This window comes from Coenobita brevimanus, chromosome 14, assembly GCF_032717465.1.
Source record: "Coenobita brevimanus isolate Jiangsu-jjx chromosome 14, ASM3271746v2, whole genome shotgun sequence".
Lineage (NCBI taxonomy): Eukaryota > Metazoa > Arthropoda > Malacostraca > Decapoda > Coenobitidae > Coenobita > Coenobita brevimanus.
The window spans coordinates 38,158,196-38,184,391 of NC_136967.1; positions in this window are offsets into that span (position 1 = coordinate 38,158,196).

The following is a 26,196-nucleotide window of genomic DNA, read 5'->3' on the forward strand; positions in this document are numbered from 1 at the left end:
TAGGTGATCTTGTGTGGAAGAGGCATATTGATCAGATTATCCAAATTGACAAGCCATGGCCACACCAGGAGCAGGAAATAAGAAGCAATCATGAGAGTTTAACACAGAATATTCCCAAGCCATTGTTACCAAAGGAAACAGTTGAAGTAAGGCCAGGATTACCAGGGAAAGGAGAAATGGAAACCAGTGTCCAAGATCAAATGTCAGTACCAGAACAGGTACCCAGTAAGGAGCAGGTGGCCAGGGATGACAGGGTTTCCAACTCTCCCCTTCGCACTGGTAGGACTACTGATGAGGTACCAAGTATACGTCCATCTAAAAATAAGAAACTGCCCATGAAATTAAAGGATTATGTTTTAGAATGATAGTTTTGATAATGGCTAATTTGGTAACAAAAGATGTGGTGTGTGTACATACCGATATATATATATATATATATATATATATATATATATATATATATATAGATATATATATATATATATATATATATATATATATATATATATATATATGTGTGTGTGTGTGTGTGTGTGTGTGCGTGTGTGTTTATCCAGTAGGGGATGAATTTATATAGGCATACAGGGTGAGATATTAGTATGTGTATCTATAGGAAAAGGAAATATGTGTGGGTGCATATACAGTTACTGATGTTTATCTGGCAAGAATATATATATATATATATATATATATATATATATATATATATATATATATATATATATATATATATATATATATATTATGGAGGGGAAGAAGTATAATGTATTACAAGTGTAATGTATTACTGTTTTGTCCGTGCCGCGCAGTTGCGCATGGTGATGCTCTGTTGTTGTTTTTTTTTTTTTCATGTTGGCTGTCTGTTGACAAATAAACAGAGCCCGTAGCTGCGGTTTCTTAACCTCCAGTATGATTGTTCCTGCCTCTATACATAACATGAAGAATACAAAGCGACATAACCGTGACATTTCCCGTAAATCATAGCCAGTGTATCAATCTCTCACACTGAAAGGGTGCCGATACCTTTTTTTTTTATCTACGGTACCTATTATTGTGCGTATCGCTCATTTTTAATCCAGGGTCATTCTTTGTTCTGTGTGCCACTCTTTGCAGCAGGTGTGCATAAGTTAAGCCGCAGCACTTACCTCTTTTGCCAGGTGCACCCCTAAGGTAAAAAGTCAGGTACCTATTGATCTGTGTATCGCTCAGTTATAATTATGGTGATCCTTTGTTCTGTGTGTCACTCCCTGCTGCGGGTTTGTGTAAAAGACCTCTACCCTTTACGTCTCTGCATCACTCTGTCTGAAGGTTTAATACTCGTACACGAAAAAACTCACTGTCTCTACTTTCATTTCTTCTGTGGTTGTTTTCTAAGCATGTTTTCACGGTGGAGCTAAGTCTCTGCACATATATATATATATATATATATATATATATATATATATATATATATATATATATATATGATTTTGATGAGCTGAGAAGTGATGAGAGCACGAGGGAAAAGTTTCGGTGCGAATGTAGAAACAGGTTTCTAGTCCTGCAGACTTTGATGGAATCTGAAGACAATGATATTAATCAAATGTGGAGAGAGGTAAAAGAGGTTTTGCATGAGAGTGCTAAGGTTACTATTAAGAAAAAGGGAAAAGCGAGAAGTAAAAAGTGGATGTCAGATGAAACATGGAATGTAATTCAGAAAAGGAAAGAGGCTAAGTTAAGAAGTGAAGAACAACATGTTGATGGTCAGGTAGTTGAAGTACTTAGAGCAAAGTACTGGAGTTTACATTCTGAAGTAAAAAGACTCGTTAGACGTGATAAGAGGAGACTATATGATGAAAAGGCAACAGAGACAGAAATTAAATTAAGTAAAAATGACGGTCAGAGCACAAGAGTAGCGTATCAGGCCATAAAGGAGTTAACTGGGACTGAAAGGAGAAGGAAGGAAATACCTGTACGAGATAGAAATGGTAATTTGATGACTAAAGATTTGGATATAAAAGGAAGATGGAAAGAGCACTTTGAATCTGTTCTAAACAGACCAATCCCAGCTGAAAAGGACATTTTGCCAGCCGAGAGAGATTTGCAGATAGAAACAGGGGATATAACTTTGGAAGAGGTAGCAAAATCTATAAAGGAGTTAAAGAATTTTAAGGCTCCAGGTGAGGATGGAATATTCCCTGAAATGTTTAAGGTGGAAAATGACGAGTTGTTGAATGCGCTTTTGAAACTTTTTAATGTGGCTTGGGATAATGGTGGAATTCCAGAAGAGTGGAAAAATGGAGTGATTATAAAAATACCAAAAAAGGGAGATTTAAGTGTGTGTGGCAATTGGAGGAGGATAACTTTGACACCTGTAGTTGCAAAAGTCTTTTCCAAAATCTTGTTGAACAGAATAGAGCCAGTAATTGATAAAATTTTAAGAGAAGAACAAGCGGGATTTAGAAAGGGTCGAGGTTGTAATGATCAGATTTTTATTGTAAGGCATCTAATGCAACAAGCTAATGAGATGAAAATGCCACTTAACATGTGTTTTATGGATTTTGAAAAGGCGTTTGATAGTGTTTCACGTGGAGCTATGTTGAAAATTATGAGATTCTCTGGTATACCAGAAAAGTTTGTAAATATTATTAGAAGCCTGCATGAAGGTACTTTTTGTAAGGTAATGGTGGGTGGTTCTTTGAGTGATCCATTTCAAGTTAGGTCAGGAGTGATTCAAGGAGGATTTCTTTCGCCATTGCTGTTTGTTTTGGTTATGGATTATTTTATCAAAAAGGTTGTAAGGAGAACAGGTGCAGGAATTAACTGGACAGAAAATAAGAAGCTGATGGATTTGGACTATGCTGATGATATTGTACTGATTTGCGGAAGTATTTACGAGATGCAGAGGGTGCTCGATTGTCTGGTGGAGGAAGGAGAAAAAGTGGGATTGGTAATAAATTGTGGAAAGACTGAAATTATTAATATGAACGTGGAAAACCAAATAGATTGTGTAATTGGGAATAATGTGGTGAAGAATGTAGAAAACTTTAAATATCTGGGAACGATTGTATCATCTAATGGATCATTAAACAATGAAATTGAGGAGAGGATAAGACAGGCTTGGCGAGCGAATGTTGAAATCTGTTTGGAATAATAATATGCTTTCGGTACATACTAAAGTGAATATTTACAAGTCCATGGTTAGACCAATTTTAATTTACGGGCATGAGTCATGGTACAGTACAATTGCAACAGATCAGAAAGTATTAGGATTTGAGAATAAAATACTGAGAAGGATTCTTGGGGTAAAGTAGCAAGACAGAGTTACAAATGAAAGAGTAAGGGATAATACGAGAGTGGAACCAGTTAATGAATATGTGAGACTGTCTCGCTGGAAGTGGCTGGGGCACATATACAGAAAAGAAGGTTGTTTAATACAGGATGTGCCAGAGTGGATTGCTAGAGGAAGAAGAGGTAGAGGTAGGCCGAGGGAAACCTGGTTGAGGACAATGAAAAAAGAAGCAGGAGAGGAATGTTGGTGGGACCTGAAGGAGATGGCAAGAGACAAATATTGGTGGAAAGAGTTCATTAATATATCTATATATATATATATATATATATATATATATATATATATATATATATATATACACCTAGGCTGCTTCCCCCAAGGAAAGGGAGGTAGCCAAGACAGGACGACACACTCCCCATTTACTCATCCATTCAAACACATTCATTCGCATCTTAGCCCCAAAGAGGAGAACGGATAGATCCTCACCGCACAACACCGCACAAGGGTCAACTGCGCAATGCAATCAATGACATCCGCAGCAGGGCCCGACAGCAGAACTGGTTTACCCCTGCCACATCATAACAGACCCATCCCCTTACCCGCACCTGACCTGACTAGCTGATCAGACCAAATGTGGGAGAATATCCCCTCAGGGCTGCGTCATCACTTATTCATTCACAATTTCTCTACATTTATTTCTGTCACGCACAGCCACTCTTCCTTGCTCAACAGACATCCCTCTCGCATCCAACGCTCTCTTCACACTCTCCATCCATCCTATTCGTTGTCTTCCTCTCAGCCTTACACCTCTCACATCAGATCTAGTTATCTTTTTCATCAATCGCTCATTATCCATTCTCTCCATATGTCCAAACCATCGCAACACCCTCTGCTCAACTCTACCAGCCATCTCCCGAACAACTCCAGTTCTCCTTCGCACTTCATCATTTCGCACCCAATCCATACGCGTCACTCCACACATACTCCTCAGACACCTCATCTCCATTACATTCAAACTTTTCCTCTCTGCTACACCCATATTCCATGTTTCAGCCCCATATAATGCAGTCGGTACCACAACACCCTCATACAGCCTTCTTTTTACATCCATTCTAAGCGAACGACATTTAAACACTTTTTTCATTCCTCCCAGCACCTTTCCTACTTCATTTATTTTAAACTTCACTTCTGCATCTATTCTTCCATCCACAGCAACATGTGACCCTAGATATTTAAAACAATCTACCTCCTCGAGCAACTCACCATTCAAAACTATATTCATCCCCCTACCATCTATCAACCTTGTACACTTCATCACTTTACTCTTATTCTCATTTACTTTCAATTTCCTCCTTTCACACACCCTTCCAAACTCCTCTACCAACTGTCTCAATCTCTCCTCTGAATCAGTCGCCAGTGCAATATCATCTGCAAACAGCAGCTGCTTCATATTCCACTCTCCACCATCAACATTCACCAGACTCAGACCTCCACCTAAAACTCTTGCATTCACCTCCCTTACAACACCATCCATGTAAATATTAAACAACCAAGGCGACATCACACATCCCTGTCGCAGCCCCACTCTCACGGGAAACCAATCACTCACAACATTTCCCACTCTTACACACGCTCTACTAATTACATAAAAACTTTTCACCCCTTTTAGTAACCTACCATCAAGTCCACACAATCTTAAAACAGTCCACAAAGCCTCCCTGTCAATTCTATCATACGCTTTTTCTAAATCCATAAATGCCCGAAACACATCCTTGCCTTTCGCTAAATACTTCTCACACACTTGTCTCACAGCAAACACCTGATCAACGCATCCCCTCCCTCTCCTAAAGCCACACTGCTCATCACCAATCACTCCCTCTGTACCCTCTCTAACTCTCATAATTAATACTAACCATACACCTTACCTACAACACTCAACAGACTTATACCCCTAAAGCTAGTACATTCATACTTATCACCCTTGCCTTTATACAACGGGACCACACAATCACTTGCCCAGTCAATTGGCACCATACCTTTCTCAAAGCACACATTCAATAATCTTACTAACCAGTCAACAATAGTCACTCCACCACCCTTCAGGCATTCCACAGCACACCCATCCATACCTGCAGCTTTCCCTGTTTTCATCTCCTTTACTGCCTTCTCCACTTCCTCCTTCGTGATCAAAGAATCATTTAACTCTCCCAACACAATTATTCCTTGCACCCTTCCATCCGCCACAATCTCAGCCACCCTTTCCTCCTCTACATTTAACAATCTTTCAAAATACTCTGCCCATCTCTTCCTTACTGCATCCATTTCAATTAACATCCTTCCATCCTCTGATTTTACTCGTTCTTCCTTCCCAGACTCTTCCTTTCGCACCCTTTTCACCTCCTTCCAAAACATTTTCTTATTCTGTTGAAAATTCTCTGTCAGCCGCCTACCCCACCTCTCATCTGCTGCCACTTTAGCATCACGCACAGCCCTTCTCGCTCTATTCCTCTTTTCCTTATACCTTTCATATGACATCTCATCCTTCCTCTGCAGCCACACTTCATATGCACGTCTCTTCTCAGCCACAGCCATACTTACTTCCTCGCACCACCATTCACTTCCTTTTCTTCCACCACCACCCGCACGTCTCACACCACACACCTCTTCTGCATGCCCCACCACATCACTCTTAAACAACTGCCATTCCTCCTCCACGCTGCCATTTTCCCGATCTTTCACTGCGTTCCACTCATCTTTCAATTTCTCCTGATACTCTATCTTTTTCTCTCTTTTATCCAACTCACCCACTTTCAAAACCTCCCTGCCACACCTAACCCTCCTAGCTCTCACCCATCTCTTACCTACTCTTAACTTTCCCTCCACCAGGTAGTGGTCAGACATACCTCCACCCTCCCCTCTCAGAACTCTCACATCCAACAATCTTCCTATTACATTCCTAGACACAACCACATAGTCCATCAAGGCTCTATCAACAACCCTTCCACCCTCCTGTCTCACCCATGTATACTTATAAATATCTTTCTTCTCAAACAGCGTATTCCCAATCACCATCTCTCGCTCAACACACATCGCTATCATTCGTTCCCCATTTTCATTTCTTCCAGGCACACCATGCATACCAACTACGCCTTCAACTGCTACATTTCCCGCTCTAGCATTCAGATCTCCCATCATTACCACATTCACATTCGCTCCAAAACTCTGCAGACACTCATCAACATCATTCCAGAAAGACTCCCTCTCTTGTTCATCCCTTTCACTACCAGGCCCATATGCACTCACAAACACCCACAACTCACGTTCAAATTTCGCTTTCACCCACATCAGTCTCGATGACACCTCCTTCCATTCAATCACACACTGCTGTACTTCCGGACTCACTAACAAGGCCACACCTTCTCTTGCCTTTCCTCTATCAACACCTGACAATCTTCCATTCACACTTCCAAACATAGATTCCCCCTTCCCTTTCATCTTGGTTTCACTCAAAGCTAACACATCCAACTTTCTTCTCACAAACATTCTCCCAATCTCCTCCCTTTTAGCCTCAATTGTACTACATCCACGCACATTCATAGACCCAATCTTCAGGGTACGGGGATAACTCCATTCCCCATCCCTTTCTCTGGCCTGTCTCTTTTTAGGAACTAAAAAACAGAGGAGGGGGTCCCTAGTCCCCTCACCCCGCCCCTTTTAGTCGCCTTTTACGACACGCAGGGAATACGGTGGCAGTATTCTTCCTAACACAACCTGGCCGCACAGTAGTAGTACCACCCCATAGTGCGGCCAGGTTGTGTCCCCCCCGCCACAGGGGGGGACATCTTGCTAACTATCGGCCCATTAGCTTATTTTCAGTTATTTACAAAGTCCTTACGAACAGAACATAATAAAAATTGGAAGAAAATCAACCTCGTGGACAGGCAGGAATCCGAAGTGGGTATTCGAATATTTATCATCTACACACAATGAAACAGCTGAGAAACCTACAGAATATAATAAACCACTCTGTTTAGGTTTTCTTGATTACGAAAAGGCTTTTGACTCAGTGAAGCACATAGCAATTATAAATTCATTGCGAGAACAAGGGGTAAATGAGAACATTGTAAAACTGCACAAAAACATATATAAAGAGGGAACTGCTAAAGTTAAACTACATAAAGACTCGGACAAAATTCAGACTGAGAAGGGCGTGCGTCAGGGAGATAGAGATTCATTATTTTTTTTAACAGCATTCCTTGAAAGTATTTTCAGAAAGCTAGACTAGGAAAACAAAAGAATAAATATAGATGGAAAACAGCTATACCATTTAAGGTTTGCAGATGACATTGTCCTAATCTCAGAAACAGCAGAGACATTGCAAGAAATGTTAAATGACCTGAACAGAGAAGTCTCAAAGTAGGGCTAAAGATAAACCTGAGTAAAACTAAGGAAATACATCAAAAAGTGTCATCAGAATAAGAAAAGAAATTTTGAAGAAGTCGAGGACTACAGTTTCATGGGGCAAATACTAAAATTAACGAAAGACCATGATATCTAAATAAGAAGATGCATTAAAGTAATTGGATGGAAAGCTTTCGGTGAACACAGAGGCATCATAAAAAGCAGATTGTCAATATGTGTGAAACAAAGAAGTATATAGCGAATGTATAATTCCAGGTATGACGGATGACTGAGACCTGGAAACTGACAAACTCGATGGAAATTCAACTAATCTCTTCTCTATGAGCAATGGAAAGGTCAGTGTCGGGAATATCTTTAAGAAACAGAAGAACTTCAACTTGGGTGAGAGAGCAGACTAAAGTCAAAGTCATTATAGAAGTTATAAAGGAACAGAAATGAAGGCGGGCAGGCCATGTAGCATGAGTAAGGGATAACCACTGGAGTAAGAAGCTGACTGACTGGACTCCAAGAGATTTTAAGCATAGAAGAAAAAGGCCAGACAGGAGTGGGGGGGAGGGAGATGTTTGCAGCAAAACTTTGCAGAGATTGGCTCAGTCAAGGAATCTACGGAGAACTTTGGGGGAGGCCTTTGTTCAAGGTATCTGAAAAAGTTATTGACTACTTTCAGTGAGATATTGTAGATGTGTAGGTTATTGACCATGAGAGATTTTATGGAAATTTTGGTGGCGATCTGAGTTGCCTGCTACAGGCGTGGGTGTGGAGGTATGCGATCTTTGAGTGCTGTATTCCTGCTAATTCCTGCATCTGGAAGTAGATCCAATGAACTCTTCATTTAAACACTGCCCACCAATCCATCAGATATCTCTAATATCCAGTATCAACTTTTTCTAGATGTCTTGTGCATAAAAACAAACAGATAAGCAAACTGACACAGGTGAATATACAACGTCCATCAACGTCGCTGGTAGAGGTACATAGGAGTACACAGTAAGTATAGACAAAGGGATGCATATTGTATGATAAGGAAGTTATCTGCTAAAAAAGGGAAAATACATCAACTTCTAAGCAACGGGTAAGAGAAAAGAACAGAAAGAGAAAGGCTCTCCCCCACTCATCACATCCTTTGGTAAAGACAGGAAAAAGAAAAAAAATACTTGTTAGTAAGACAGAGCTTGGAATTTTTTATATGACAGGCAGAAGAGGAATAACAATTCACCATTTAATCTGTAATCTACAGATCTGGAAAAGAAGAGGATATAATCAATATAAGAATGTTCTCAGAACTGGATTGTCGTTGCATTGTCGTCAGCACACACTTGTCTGGAAATATTCATCACAGTATTAGTCGTGGCCTATATTGTTGAAATCTTTGTCTAGTCGAATTTTTTTTAAATGTATCGCTACTTTTTTTCCAGTTACGGTTCCTGTTAACTTATTCCATTGTTCTACAACGCGAATAATATTTTTCCTTCCTTTGATGCTGTCTGTCTTGCATTTGCGCTGCATTCCACCGTTTCTAGTAGCAGTTTCATTATATTTTTCGATCAAATTTTCATCGTAAAATTCGTAAACCATGAAAATACTCGTATTTGATCTCATCTGAGTCGTCTTTTTTTATTTATTAGCGAGAGAAAGAGAGAGAGAGAGAGAGAGAGAGAGAGAGAGCATACTTACTTTCTCTTGCTGCTCTTCGTTGGATAAGTTGTGTAGCAGTAGAATCTTTTTGTGTGGCTTTGTGCAGCACTTTCTCGAGTTCGTCTTCATCCCAGCTCAGGCAGACGTGAGTCTCACAGACCCGGTCTATGTGTCCGACTATCTAGTTCAATAACTTCTACATACCTGGGAACCCTATGCTTCTCAATAGCTTCCTAACATTGTGTCCCCATCACTGGGTGGGGGAGTTAATCCCAGCTCACTCTGTTTCTTCTGTATATCACTCTAAAGATGTGGTCGGGTCTGTGAGACTCATGTTTACCTAATGTGGTGCGGTGTATGTGTTCTCCCTGTGCTGCTTGCAGATAAGATTTCAGTCTTGAGGTTCCTTTTCACACAATGAAGCATCTTTATTACTTAAGCTGTGGATGCACTCCAACCCTCATTGTGTTAACTTTTTTCTTGTAATTTTCCTTGCCATTTTTTTTTTCAAAGTTGGTTTTCAATAATTTGTTAAAAATATATAAAGAAAATTTTATTTTCGCAGCAGGCTTTGACAGAACATACACCAAATATGTTATATAATTTTCAGGAATGCATTAAAAAAACAACTAGTTTTCCATATATTTTTTTTATTCCCGGGAATGTGAAATCCATGTCCACCTAAGGTGTTTTGGTGTTCTGTGGTCTGCCTGAGCCGAGAAAATCTGAATAAAGGTCTCCTCAACTTTCACGAATTCCTTGACTGAGCCAGTCTCTGCAACATTGGCTGCAAACTTCTCTATTTCATCTCTGCACCTCCTGTCTGGCTTTTTTTTTGTTTTTTTGTTTTTTGCTACATTTACAATCTCTTGGAGTCCGGTTATTCAGCCTCTTCTTCCATCAGTTATCCCTTATTCTTGCCACATGATATGCTTACCCCCATTTCTGTTCTTATAAGGTTTTTAATGTCGGTGACTTTAGCTTGCTCTTTCACCTGAGTTCATCATTTGCTATCTCTTAAAGATATTCCCAACATTTAACTTTCCATTGCTCTTTGTGAACGGATTAGTTGATTTTCCATCAAGATTGTCGTTTTCCAGGTCTCAGAACCATACGTCATAGGTGGGATCATACATTCGTTATTTACTTTTCGTTTCATATATATTGGTAGGCTACTTTTCATAATGATGTCTCTATGTTTACCAAAAGCTTTACATCCAATTGTAACGCCTCTCTTTATTTCACTCTCATGGTCTTTCACTAGTTTTGGTATTTGCCTGAAGTAATTGTAGTCCTCGACTTCTTCAAAATTTCTTCGCATACTCTGAAGACATTCTTTGATGTATTTGGATAAAACTTTAGTTTTACTCTAGTTTTCATCTTCAGCCCTACTTTGAGGCTTTCTCTATTTTGGTCACTTAACATTTCAGGCAATGTCTCAGTTGTTTATGAGATTAGGATAATGTCATCTGCTAATCATAAATAGCTTAGGTTTTCTCCATCTATGTTTACTCCTTTGTTCTCGCAGTCTAGCTTTTGATAATATTTTCTTGGCATGCTGTAAATAATATTGGTGAAACTGTATCTCCCTGATGCACTCCCTTCTCAGTCTTAATTTTTTCCGGGTCTTTATGTAATTTAACTGAGCAGTTCCCACTTTATATGTTTTCCAGCAATTTTACAGTGTTCTTATTTACATCTTCTTCCCGCAATGAATTTACAACTGCCATGTGCTCCACTGGGTCGAAAGCCTTTTCGTAATCAACATAACCTAAGCACAATGGCTTATTATATTCTATAGTTTTCTCAGTTAGCTGATTCATTGTGTGTAAATGGTCATTAGAAAAATACTTGCATTAAAATCCTTCCTGCTCATGAGACTTGTTTCCTTTTCAATTTGTTGTTATTCTGCTTGCAAGAACTTTAGTGAAGAGTTTGTAAATAACTGGTAATAAGCTGATGGGTCTATAGTTGCTAAGATCTTGTGAGTTGCCATTCTTATAAAGCCAAACAACTATTGCATTAAACCATGTTCTAGGAATTTTCTTCTTTTATATACGCTGAGTAAATAAGTGGGCGAACCTGTTTTCTACTTCTGTTTCTGAAATCGACAGTAAATATGCTACTCTTCCATCTCCTTGGGCCTTCCCTAGTCTCGTACTTTTTCGGAGAAATGTTTACTTCGTCTGGTGTTACCCCTGGTATTTCACTTGTGTCAACTGAAAAGTTAGTTATTGGTTTGTGACACATAGTTCATTGTGAAAATCATCAGCTCTCTTCATCATACTGTCTCTTCATTTAATGACTTCGCCGCTTTTGTCTTTCAGTGATATAATTTGTTTTTTTCCTAATGCCTTTTTACTTTGGTCCTGTTTCAGACATTTTTTTTCTCTTTTGATGGTTTCTTATATCTGATCCAAGCTTCTCTCTTTTCTCTTCTCTCTGTATCTTGTTAGTATGTTTATTTAATTCCTCTCTATTTATTTCATTTTTCTTTATTTTTATTCTCATCTCCTCTTCTCATTTGACTGGCTCGAGGGTCATTTTTGAATACTCGTTGGCTTTGGTTGTATTAGCATTCCCTGCTACCTCCTCTGAATCTCTTAGCATTTTTGTTATAGTGTCATTCAGCTTTCATTATCACACTCAGCATTACTTAGAGCCTAAAAGCTGTTTGTTACTTCTAATTGAAAGGCTCCTTTTTTTCGCACACTTCTACAGGGCATATCATTTTATTTTTAATCAGCATCTTTCTTTCACTTTTGAAATTGAATCTGGCTGCCACCATTCGATGGTCATTTCCTGTATTTACTCTGTTGATAACTCTGATTTTGTGATCGTGCTGTTCATATCTACAACAGTGAAGTCTATTTCGTTTTTTGTTTCTCCGTGTGGACTTTTTCACGTCCATTTTCTCCCTGTACATTTGTGAGAGAATGTGTTCATTATTCTCACGTTATACATTTCAGCAAAATTTACCGCCATCGCACCTCTCTCATTCCTTTCTCCCACTCCGAATTTTCCCATATCTGCCTCTCCAATTTTCGATTTGCCAACATTTGCAATGAAGTCTTCAATGACTATAAAGTAGTACTCGTATATCTGGTCTTTTCTTCTTCCATGATGTGGGAGACGTCGTCATAGGCTGTTCCTATTTCTTTTTTTTCTTTTTTTCTTTTTTTAGAGGTCGGTGCACTTACTTGTATTATTTTCAGGGTGTATATTTTGCCTAGCCTAATTACAATACGTGCTACTCTGTCAGTTTCACTGCTGAATTTAACAATGTTCTCTGCAAGATTTCTTTTAATTTGAAATCCTAAATCACCAACTCTTTCATTTTCCCCTCCTCTGTAGTAAAATAAATGGTTAATTTCATGGAAGTGAATTAATTTGTCTTGTTTTCTGTGGAGCTCAATCACGCCTACAATATCCCATCTAATGTTTTCTAAATCAGTGATTAAAGTATCTAGTTCGTAATCTTTTGAGACTTCTTACTTTGTATGTGTACATCTTCCTGGATTTCAGTTTGTAGTGGCCTCTGATATGCTAAGAAAGTGCCTACTCACTTTCGATGGCACACTGCCCGTAAGCACATGAGGCAGTGCAGTCGGACTTTCAGTCGACGATGATCCAATCTTAACGCCTGTGAAATCATTGAGAGTAGAATTCATGTTTGGTTGGGAGGATTGTGGTGAATAATCGCAGCTCCATGCCACATTGTTTCTGGTGAGATATAATTTTGGGGCCACCAAATCGGGATATCCGGAGGAGTGGATATATATATATATATATATATATATATATATATATATATATATATATATATGGAGCCTCTGTAGTACAGTGTGCGTTTTGTACACGGGTGAACCAGTGTTCGCTCCCCGCCTGGGTAATAAACTTTGGGAGTGTTCACCCGGCCACGTACCACATTGGCGGACACAAGGGGTGCTGTGTTTGAACCAAGTGTCACGTACTATAAAGTATGCTTGCACCCAGTCGGCTTGCGCGGGCCAATTACACTTGGTTCACAGACTGCACACACATCTAAAGCCACTCCAACACTACAATTACACTTACAAGCACTTCTCACCTTATATACAATCTCTACTACACAGCCTAAGCCACTTGGTAGATATATATTGGCTGTATCGTCCCGACTTCGGTCGGGATAGGCCGGTCCTGCAGTGGATACTCGAACGGCTGTTGATGATGATGATGATGATATATATATATATATATATATATATATATATATATATATATATATATATATATATATATATATATACAGTATATATATATATATATATATATATATATATATATATATATATATATATATATATATATATATATATATATATATATATATATATATATATATATATATATATATATATATATATATATATATATATATATATATATATATATATATATATATATATATATATATATATATATATATATATATATATATGATATATATACCTAACTCTCTCTCTTTTATATATATATATATATATATATATATATATATATATATATATATATATATATATATATATATTGTTACATAGCCTATGATTTCATCATCCTTTGTGTAATTCTAACGTACAGTATGCTGCATGTTTGATCACGAGCGTGTTCTACCTCACTCCCCCGTTCTACCCTTATCGTAGAGTGAGTCGTTCTTTCTGTTGTTCAGAGCAGGATTGTCAAGTCTTGTCCCCTATGGCTTCATTTGCGCGTCCTTCTTACAAGTTGTATCAAGCTCTGCCGGCCCCTATATAATGAGCTCAGTCTCTACATTAATTGCCACTTAGATCTACTCTTCATTTTGCTCACATCTCTGTCCTCCCCTGTACAGTTATTATTGTGAGTGCTCAGGAAGTCTCCAACCATCTAGCAGCTGTGTAATTTGAGTATGAGTGTTACTACATTTTTTTTTGTACTGTGTAGCGTAAGGTGTTAATTCTTAGACCTAGTAAGGTTTTTGTGATTCATGTGTTTTGGGTGTCAGCCCTTATTAATAATATTTTGTATCTGTAATAATATATCTTGCATTCACTGAGTATTATCTGGTATTTTCATTTTATCAGGGCTGACTTAGATAAATTTACTCTTGCTAATTTCGTGTTAATAGAGGCTATTGCAGTTAACCATATATTTAACCTGTTTTTTGCCATTACATTATCCTTATGAGTCCTGAATGTTTTGTTCTTAGTTTGAGCATTAAAATTTAACTTGTAATTTTACCTAACTCTTTTGTTTTGAACCTGGAACTTTGCGGGACAGTTTTCTCTGTTCCGTAACATAAATTTGGCGACCTCTTATCAGGATATTCAGGATATTATCATAAGGATATTGCTTGATATTTTGTGACGGTGATTTATTCATGATGTCTACTATTACTACGCTTGATGAAGCCAAAGATTTTTTGTCAAATGTGCAAACAGTGTGTGATGTAGAAAACAGAACAAAGAATGAACTTAAGCTTGTTGCTCAACAATTGGGAATTGCTGTTTGCTCTCATCATTCTAAAGATCAAATTGTTGACATGATTAATGAAAGCTTGTTTAATGTAACTCCTCCAAATGAGCAAACGCAGATTGAATTAGCTAAGTTACAGCTAGCCCTGCAGGAGGCTCGTGCTAAGGAGGCTGAATTTCAGGCAAATGCTAAGGAGGCTGAGTTTCAGGCTCGTGCTAAGGAGGCTGACTTTCAGGCACAAGTTGAACTTGCTAGAATTCAGGCAGACCATGAGTATCGCATGAAACAAGGTGGAACTGGATCATCTAGCTCTGATGATTTTGATGTGGCTAATAATGTTAAACTTGTCCCTCCTTTTAATGAATCTGATTTAACAAAGTATTTTCAGTTGTTTGAGAGGGTAGCTACAGGTTTTAATTGGCCCAAGAAGTATTGGCCAGTACGCCTTCAAACTGTTCTCACCGGTAAAGCTCAAGTAACTTATGCATCTTTGCCTCAGGATCAATGTGATAATTATGATGTAGTTAAGAGCTTGATTCTTAAGGCCTATGAGCTTGTTCCTGAAGCCTATAGGGTAAAATTTAGGACAACTTATAAGCAAGATAAGCAATCCCATGTTGAGTATGCAAAAATCAAAGAAGATCTGTTAGAGCAGTGGTTAAATTCTAAGAATGTGGATTCTGATTTTGGTAAATTTAAGCAGATGATTTTGCTGGAGGACTTCAAAAGGTGTGTTAATAAAGATGTAAGCCTATATCTTGATGAGAGAAGAATAGATAATTTGTCTGATGCTGCAGTTTTAGCTGATGAATATGTTCTCACTCACAAGAGATATTCTAAAGAAAAAGGGAAAGCTGAGAGTAAGTACGTTGCCTCTACTCAGAGTACAGGTAACAGGAAAGAGAATAAAGATGATGTTTCTCAGGAAGTAAATACCAGCTTCACCTCTAGATTTCAGAAAAGTAAATGTACTTATTGTAGTAAGCTTGGTCATACTACGGAGAAATGTTTCCGGAGACAGCGTGATGTGAACAAAAAGGAGTCTTTAAATATTCAGTCAATTGGTCTAGTGTCCACTCTTGAGAGTTCCCAGAATTCTTTAACTGAGTTAACTGAACCTGCTTTGAGGGGTAAATTAAATTCTCATGATGGAGCTCCTCTTTTGAGCAGTAACGTTGTTGACACTCTCAAGAGTTCATGTGCTAATTTCCTGTCTGATGGTTTTGTCAGTCCTCTGGACAGTAATGACAGGAAATCAGTTAAAATATATCGTGATACAGGTGCTTGCCAATCCCTTATGCTGACCAGTGTTCTAGGCTCTAATGTTAATTCCTCTGATGAAACTGTAATCTTACAAGGTGTAGGGAATAATTACTTCTCTGTCCCTCTGTGCAGAGTGAATTTAGAGTCTGGTTTTGTTAATGCTTCCGTTATGGTTGGGTTGGTTGAGACACTCCCAATGTCAGGTGTAACTTTCTTACTTGGAAATGATATTGGTGGAAGTCAAGTGTGTCCAGCTCCTCAGTTGTCTAGTGAGCCAGTGGCTGCGGCCCAGGATTGTGATGTCCCTGATGTGTTCCCTGCATGTGCTGTCACTAGGGCTAAGTCTAAAGTTACTGGTGACTTAGAGGATAATGATGATGATGATGTTATCCTAGCTGACACTTTTCTTGCTAATTTGGACCACTCACCAGATGAGGCAGTACCCCGTAGTGTTGATAATTTGTCTCATCAAGAGTTGGTTGAGTTGCAGGTTGCTGACCCTGAGTTGAAAGGTCTAGCTAACTCTGCTTGCAGTGAGGAAGAGTCAGCTGGTGCTTCTACTTGTAATTATATAAAGTCAGGAGTACTTATGAGGAAGTGGAGACCCCCAACAACATCAGCCGACTGTGAATGGGAGGTTGTACGTCAAGTTGTCATCCCTCGTGTTTGTAGGCAGGATATCATTAGAGTGGCTCATGATTCCAGTTTGGCAGGACACCTTGGAGTGAGGAAGACTGTGGCACGCATTTTGAAACACTTCTACTGGCCAGGTATCTTCAGAGATGTTTCCTGGTATTGTAAGTCTTGTCACACCTGTCAAGTTGTGGGGAAATGTAATCAAACAGAAAAGGTTGCACCTCTAGTTCCCATTCCTCCTTTTGAGGTGCCATTCACCCGTGTGTTGGTGGATATTGTGGGCCCTCTTCCTAAGACTTCTTCAGGATTTTCTTATGTGTTGACCCTGATTGATATGGCTACTCGTTATCCTGAAGCCATTCCACTTAGAAATATCTCAGCAAAGAACGTAGTTAAGGAAATGCTAGGGTTCTTCAGAAAGTTTGGTCTGCCCAAGGAGGTACAGTCAGACCGGGGAAGTAATTTCATGTCAAATGTTTTCAAGCAGTCTCTGAAAGAGTTGGGCATCACCCAGATCACGTCTTCAGCTTACCATCCCCAGACTCAAGGAACGTTGGAGAGATATCATCAAACACTCAAATCGATGCTCAAGAAATACTGTTTGGAACATCAGAAAGACTGGGATAAAGGTCTTCCATTCGTTGTGTTTGCCGCAAGAGATTCTCCAAATGAATCACCGGGCTTCTCACCTTTTGAACTACTGTTTGGCCATGAAGTAAGAGGACCCCTTAAGCTACTCAAGGAATGCTGGCTGTCGGAGGAAGATGACGTCAACCTGCTGGAGTATGTGATGAAGTTCAAAGAACGGCTGTCCACTGCTTTACAGCTGGTGAGAGAGAATTTAGGAGCTGCTCAGGAGAAGATGAAGACTTGGTATGATAATAAGTCCAGGTTACGCCACTTTCAGCCAAGAGATCAGGTTTTGATTCTGCTACCGGCTCATGGGCAACCTCTTCAAGCCAAGTTTAGTGGTCCTTATTTCGTGAAGAAGAAACTCAGTGATGTCAACTATGTCATCGCCACACCAGATCGTAGAGAGAAGAAGCAACTTTGTCACATCAACATGCTAAAGTTATATCACAGGCGGAACGAAAATAATCCAGTCTGCAATGTCGCTGTTCCTCCCGAGTCTGCAAGTGAAGTTCTCCCATGCAGTATGAGCCTGAGTGATACTTTGGGGAAGAATCCTGATATCATGAATGATCTCCAGCCTAAGCTTTCTCATCTACCTCCCGAGGAAAGGCAGGAGTTTTCGGCATTACTGCAGGAGTACCCGCAAGTGTTCCGTGCCACTCCAGGAAGAACCACTGTGTTGATGCATGATGTTGATGTTGGAGACGCAAAGCCAATTAAACTGCCTCCTTACCGTGTGAACCCAGTGAAAGTTCCTCTCATCCAGAAGGAGCTTGGCTACCTGTTGGACCACAAGATGATTGAGCCCTGTCAGAGCGAGTGGAGTTCCCCTGTCACTCTGGTCCCTAAACCAGGGGGGTCACAGCTGCTTTGCATTGACTACAGATGTGTTAATCAGATAACCAAAACAGACACTTACCCTCTCCCTCATGTGGAAGATTGCATAGACAAGATTGGAAAGGCTAGGTACATAAGTAAGTTTGATCTGTTAAAGGGATACTGGCAAGTACCTATGACTGAACGTGCTAGGGAGATCTCATGTTTTGTAACACTAGGAAAGACTTTTGCATGTTCTGTAATGCCATATGGTATGAAGAATGCACCAACCACATTTCAGAAGCTCATGAATGTTGTAACAGAGGGTTTGGCTGGGTGTGTTGTTTATATTGATGATGTATTAATCTTCAGTGACAACTGGAAAGATCACCTATGCCATGTCAGTAAATTTCTTGACCGTTTGGTTCAGGCTAATCTTGTAGCTTATTTATCAAAGTGTGAGTTTGGTCAAGCTAAAGTTCAGTACCTTGGGTACGTAATTGGTGATGGACATGTTGCACCACCAGGAGCTAAGGTTCAGGTTATAAATGATCTTCCCAGACCTAAAAGTAGGAAAGAGCTACTAAGATTTTTGGGAATAGTAGGTTATTACAGGAGATTTGTTCTTAACTTTTCAATTCTTGTATCACCACTTACAGACCTACTGAAAAAGGGAGTTAAATTTGTCTGGACCGATAACTGTGAATCCTCTTTCAGCAAACTTAAAGCTATCCTATTAAGTCAGCCAGTGCTCGCTACTCCAAATTTTGCTAAGCCTTTTAAGATGGCTGTTGATGCAAGTGAAACAGTATCTGGGGCTGTTTTGCTGCAAGAGGATGATCAGGGTATTGAACACCCTGTATCTTATTACAGTAAGAAGTTCACTCCACCTCAAAAGAACTACTCAACTATTGAGAAAGAGCTTTTGGCCTTGATTTTGGGTTTACAGCATTTTTCATTTTATTTGTGTTCTGGTTTTGACCCCATAGTCATTTATACCGATCATAACCCACTGAAATTCCTTAGTAAGTTTAAAGATAAAAATCAGAGATTGACAAGATGGAGTCTACTTCTTCAGGAGTATTCATTAGACATACAACATATCAAGGGGAAAGAAAATGTTATTGCAGATTGCTTATCTAGACTTTAGACAGATTGTTTTAGAGTAATAAGAAATTTCCTTTCGTAAATTTCTTTTTCATTGTGGGGAGGTGTTACATAGCCAATGATTTCATCATCCTTTGTGTAATTCCAACGTACGGTATGCTGCATGTTTGATCACAAGCGTGTTCTACCTCACTCCCCCCTTCTACCCTTATCGTAGAGTAAGTCGTTCATTCTGTTGTTCAGAGCAGGATTGTCAACTCTTTGTCCCCTATGGCTTCATTTGCGCGTCCTTCTTACAAGTTGTATCAAGCTCTGCCGGCCCCTATATAATGAGCTCAGTCTCTTCATTAATTGCCACTTAGATCTACTCTTCATTTTGCTCACATCTCTGTCCTCCCCTGTACAGTTGTTATTATTGTGAGTGCTCAGGAAGTCTCCAACCATCTAGCAGCTGTGTAATTTGAGTATGAGTGTTACTACATTTTTTTTTGTACTGTGTAGCGTAAGGTGTTAATTCTTAGACCTAGTATGGTTTTTGTGATTCATGTGTTTTGGGTGTCAGCCCTTATTAATAATATTTTGTATCTGTAATAATATATCTTGCATTCACTGAGTATTATCTGGTATTTTCATTTTATCAGGGCTGACTTAGATAAATTTACTCTTGCTAATTTCGTGTTAATAGAGGCTATTGCAGTTAACCATATATTTAACCTGTTTTTTGCCATTACATTATCCTTATGAGTCCTGAATGTTTTGTTCTTAGTTTGAGCATTAAACTTTAACTTGTAATTTTACCTAACTCTTTTGTTTTGAACCTGGAACTTTGCGGGACAGTTTTCTCTGTTCCGTAACAATATATATATATATATATATATATATATATATATATATATATATATATATATATATATATATATATATACTTTCTCTTATATGTATATATATATGTATATATATATATATATATATATATATATATATATATATATATGTGTGACAGACTAACAAAAGTCCTAAGAGAATCAGCAGAGGTAGTAGGAAAACCTAATACAGCCAGAGCCAAGAAGTATTCAGAAAAGACACTCGAGCTTATGGAAAAACGAAAGGAAATGAAAGTAAAGACAAAGAAAGACGAAATAGAACGAGCGGAATTAAATAAGCTTATCAACAAAAGACAAAGAGAAGAAAAAAGAAAGAGAAACATGGATCAAATCAAAGAAACCATCAAAAATGGAGAAAGTCTGAAACAGGTCCGAATTAAAATGGTACTAGGAAAGCAACAAATGACATCACTGAAAAAAAAAAAAAAAAAAAAAAAACGGTGAAATCATTAAATGCAGAGATAAGATGGTAAAAAAAGTTGAAGAATTTTACAAAGAACTGTATGCATCAAAGACAGTAGTACCAATAGCTATCTTTTCAGTTGACACAAGTGAAACACCTGAGGTAACACCAGACGAAGTAATTATTTGTCTTAAAAATATGAAAAGAGGCAAGGCTCCGGGAGAAGATGGAATAGTAACAGATTTACTGTTGGATGCAGGAGTAGAAGTACAAAATAGGCTTGCTCACTTATTTACCCACTATAAAACAGAAGACAATTCCCAAAACATTGTGTAATGCAATAGTTATTTTACTCTACAAAAAAGGCGACTCAAAAGATCTTAGTAACTATCGACCCATTATCTTATTATCAGTCATTTACAAACTCTTCACTAAAGTCCTTACGAACAGAATAACAACAATTTTGGAGGAAAACCAACCTCGTGAACAGGCAGGATTCCGAACCGGGTATTCGACCATTGATCATCTACATACAATGAACCAGCTAATTGAGAAAACTAGAGAATATAATAAACCACTTTGCCTAGGTTTTGTTGATTAAGAAAAGGCTTTCGACTCAGTGGAGCACATAGCAATTATAAATTCATTGCGAGAACAAGGAATGAGTGAGAATATTGTACACCTGCTCGAAAACATATATAAAGAGGGAACTATTACAATTAAATTACATAAGGACTCAGAAAAAAATAAGATTGAGAAGGGCGTGCGTCAGGGAGATGCAATTTCACCAAAATTATTTACAGCATGCCTAGAAAGTATTTTCAGATAGGCAGACTGGGAAAACAAAGGAGTGAACATTGATGGAGAAAAGCTAAACCATTTAAGATTTGCAGATGACATTGTCCTAATCTCAGAAACAGCGGAGGCATTGCTAGAAATGTTAAATGACCTGAACAGAGAAAGTCTGAAAGTAGGACTGAAGATGAATCGAAGTAAAACTAAAGTAATGTTTAATCCACAAACACCAAAGAGCGTTATCAGAATAAGCGACGATATTCTTGAAGATGTTAAGGAGTACAACTACTTGGGACAAATATTAATATTAATGAAAGATCATGATAGCGAAATAAAAAGACGCATTACAATTGGATGGAAAGCTTTCGGTAAACATAGAAACATTATGAAAAGTAGCTTGCCAGTTTGTATGAAACAAAAAGTATATAACGAATGTATAATTCCAGCTATGACTTATGGTTGTGAGACCTGCAAACTGACAAAATCAATGGAAAATAGATTAATCCGTTCTCAGAGAGCAATGGAAAGGTCAATGTTGGGAATATCTTTAAGAGACAGGAAAAGATCAACTTGGGTGAGAGGGCAGACTAAAGTCAAAGATATTATAGAAGTTATAAAAGAACAGAAATGGAGGTGGGCAGGCCATATAGCAAGAATAAGGGATAACCAAGGGAGTAAGAGGCTGACGGACTGGACACCAAGAGAATGTAAGCGTAGCAGAAAAAGGCCAGACAGGAGATGGAGAGATGAGATAGAGAACTTTGCAGGGAAAACGTGGCAAAGATTGGCTCAGTCAAGGAATTCGTGGAAAAGGTTGGGGGAGGCCTTTGTTCAGCAGTGGACTAGTTATGGCTGATGATGATGATGATGATGATGATATAGATATATATATATATATATATATATATATATATATATATATATATATATATATATATATATATATACTTCTCAGCCTTACACCTCTCACATCCGATCCAATTATCTTTTCACCAATCGGTCTTCATCCATTCTCTCCATATGTTCAAACCATCACAACACTCTCTGCTCAACTCAATTAACCATCTCCCACATAACTCCAGTTCTTCTTTCCACTACATCATTCCACACTCGATCCATACGTGTCAATCCACTCATACTGCTCAGACATATCATCTCCAGTACATTCAAACATTTCCTCTCTGCTACATCCATATTTCATGTTTCAGACCCATATACTCATAATGTAGTCGGTACAACTACACCCTCATACAGCCTTCTCTTTACCTCCATTCTAAGCGAACGACATCTAAACACTTTTTTCACTCCTCCCAGCATCCTTCCTACTTCATTCATTCTAAACTTCACTTCTGCATCCATTCTTCTATCTACAGCAACATGTGACAGTAAATTCTTAAAAATTTCATTCATTCTGAACTTCACTTCTGCATCTACTCTTCCATCCACAGCAACATGTGACAGTTATTAACACACACTACCTCCTCAAGCAACTCACCATTCAAAACTATATTCATCTTCCTGCCATCTACCTACCTCGTACACTTCATCACTTTACTCTATTCTTATTTACTCTCAATTTCCTCCTTTCAAACACCCTTCCAAACTCCTGCACCAACTGTCTCAGTCTCTCCTCCGAATCAACTACCAGTGCAGTACCATCTGCAAACAGCAGCTGATTCAGATTCCATTCTCTACCATCAGCATTCACCAGACTCAAACCTACACTTAACACTCTCGCATTCACCTTCCTTACAACACCATTCATATCAATATTAAACAACCAAGGTGACATCACACATCCCTGCTGCAGCCCCACTCTCATCGCAAACCAATCACTCACAGTATTTCCAACTCTTACACACACTCTACTGTTTACATAATAACTTTTCACTCCCTAAGAACTTACCATCAAGTCCATACAATCTCAGAACAGTCCATGAAGCCTCCCTATCAATTCTATCATACTCTCTCTAATCCATGAATGCCAAAAACACATCCTTCCCTTTCACTAAATACTTTTCACAAACCTGTCTCACAGCAAACACATGATCCATGCATCCCCTCCCCCTTGTAAAGTCACACTTCTCATCACCAATCACTCCCTCTGTACCCTCTCTAACTTTCTTAATTAACACTCTACCATACTCCTTCCCTATAACAGTGTCTCAGTAACACGGAGAGTAGGCGAGCATGCTCTCCATACAAGTTTCTCTAACTGTCAACACCAAACTACATGCACAATACACACTACACTTCATATTTACAATTCAACCAAAATGGCATCGTTTAACCAAGCCTCAGAGTCCCCAGGGGGGGGACCATAAATGCCCCCATCTTCCGCCCCTCTCCTGGTGACGACTCGAGCTGTCTAGAATCACTGTCTGACTCTCTTCTTCATTTCTGCAAAATTCGCGGCCTTTCCTCTAACTTTCGCTCTGTTGAGCACCACTTCCACTTCTCTAAACCTCACCTTCTTTTTCTAACTGAGACTCAGCTGTCTGAGGCAACTGACAGCAAACCCTTTCTGTATCCTCCTACTTTCTCTATACTCATTTCAAAGCCAAATGTGGATGTTGCGTATATGTACGCAACGACCTATCTTGTTCTCGTGTTCCTGAACTCGATTCCTCTGAATTCTCTACACTCTGGCTTCGGCTTTCCTGTCATTCTCTGACTAAATATATCTGCACTGTTTACTTATCTCCTAATTCTACTGACTATCAAAAATTCTTTGACTATCTTACTTCTACAACGGAACACATTCTATCCATTTCTCCTTTCTCTGAAATCTCCATTCTAGGATATTTCAATGTTCACCACAACCTTTGGCTTTCCTCACATTTCACTGCTCCATCTGGTGAACTAGCCTACACCTTTTCTATCCTTAATGACTAGAGCAGCTTGTACAGCACCCTACCCGTATCCCTGACTGCCTTGCAGAGAGCTCCAACATACTTGACCTTTCCTTACTACTAATCCTTCTGCTTATACTGTTAATCTTTTCTCTCCATTGGGCTCCTCCGATCACAACCTTATCACCTTAACCTGTCCTATCGCTCCGGTATGGCCTATGGACCCTCCAAAGAAATGTCGTCTGTGGCACTTTGGAGCTGCGGACTGGGAGGCCCTCAGGCAGTACTTCTTCGATTTTCCCTGGAATGATTATTGCTTCCATGGCTGAGAGCCATCTCAGTGTGCCTTGCGCATTACAGAGGTTATTCTCTAGGGCATGGAAGCATACATTCCTTTCTCATATCCTCTGACTAATGCAAGAAAGCCTTGGTTTAATCACGTTTATTCTAATGCTGTTCGCAACAAAGAGAAGGCCTATAAAAGGTACCGGAGCCAACCCACCCTTGAATCATATCTTTTATACGTTTCTGCCCGGAATCGTGCTAAGTTTGTTCTTCGCTCGCTAAAAATAATTTCATCCGTATTAAATGCTCTCAACTCTCTAACTCGAATTCTTCCCGCTCCTTCTGGTATCTCGCCAAAAATCTTTCTAATAACTTTACCTCATCATCCTTCCCTCCTCTTTTCCACTCTGATGTCTCTGTAGCTATTTCTTCTACTGATAAAGCAGATCTCTTCGCTCAGACTTTCTCCTCCAATTCCACCTTAGACGATTCCGGTGCTGTTCCTCCATCACTTCCCCCCTCTGACTTCCTCATGGCTGACATTAAAATTTCTTCAGCTGATGTATTTTCTGCCATTGCTGGCCTCAATACTAATAAGGCATATGGGCCCGATGGAGTCCCTCCTGTTGTTCTCAAGAATTGTGCTTCTGTGCTTACACCCTGTCTAGGCAAGCTCTTTCGCCTTTGTCTATCAACTTGTACCTTTCCTTCTTGCTGGAAGTTTGCTCTCATTCAGCCAGTCCCAAACAAGGGTGACCATTCCCAGCCCTCTAACTATCGTCCAATTGCTTTAACATCCTGTATCTCAAAAGTTTTCGAATCAATTCTTAACAGAATAATTTTAAAGCATCTTTCCTGTCATAACCTTCTTTCTGATCGCCAGTATGAGTTCCGTCAGGGACGCTCCACTGGCGATCTTGTCACCTACCTTTCAGACTCCTGGTCATCCTCCTTTCGGGACTTTGGCGAAAGCTTTGCCATTGCACGTGACATCTCTAAGGCTTTCGATCGAGTCTGGCATAAATCTTTTATTTCTAAACTGCCCTCTTACGGTGTCTATCTTTCTATCTGTGCCTTCATCTCTAGCTTCCTTTCTGGCCGTTCTATAGCTGCTGTTGTAGACGGCCATCTTTCTTCTCCTAGATCTATCAACAGTGGTGTTCCTCAGGGCTCTGTCCTATCACCAACTCTCTTCCTTTTATTCATCAATGGCCTTCTAAGCTGTACATCTAGCCCTATCCACTCTTATGCTGATGACTCCATCCTTCACCTTTCCATTCGGTTCCCGCAACGTCCATCTCAGCAGATACTTCAACAAACAGGGGATGAAGCTATGGCACACCTAATGTCTGACTTGGCTCATATCTCTGACTGGGGTAAAAATAATCTGGTTGTTTTTAAGGCATCAAAGATTCAGTTTTTACACCTATCAACCCGACAAAATCTTCCACAGGTATACCCACTAATGTTTAATAATATTCAGCTTAATTCTGCATCATCCTTGAACATGCTTGGGGTTTCGTTTACTCGGGACTTATCTTGGAAAGATCATATTACATCTCTTGTGAAATCTACTTCCAAGAGATTAAGTGTGCTAAGTCGACACCGTTCCTTCTTTACCCCTGCACAATTGTTGGCTTTATATTCGGGTTTTATCCGCCCCTGTGTGCAGTACAAGTCTCATGTGTGGGGAGGCTCCCC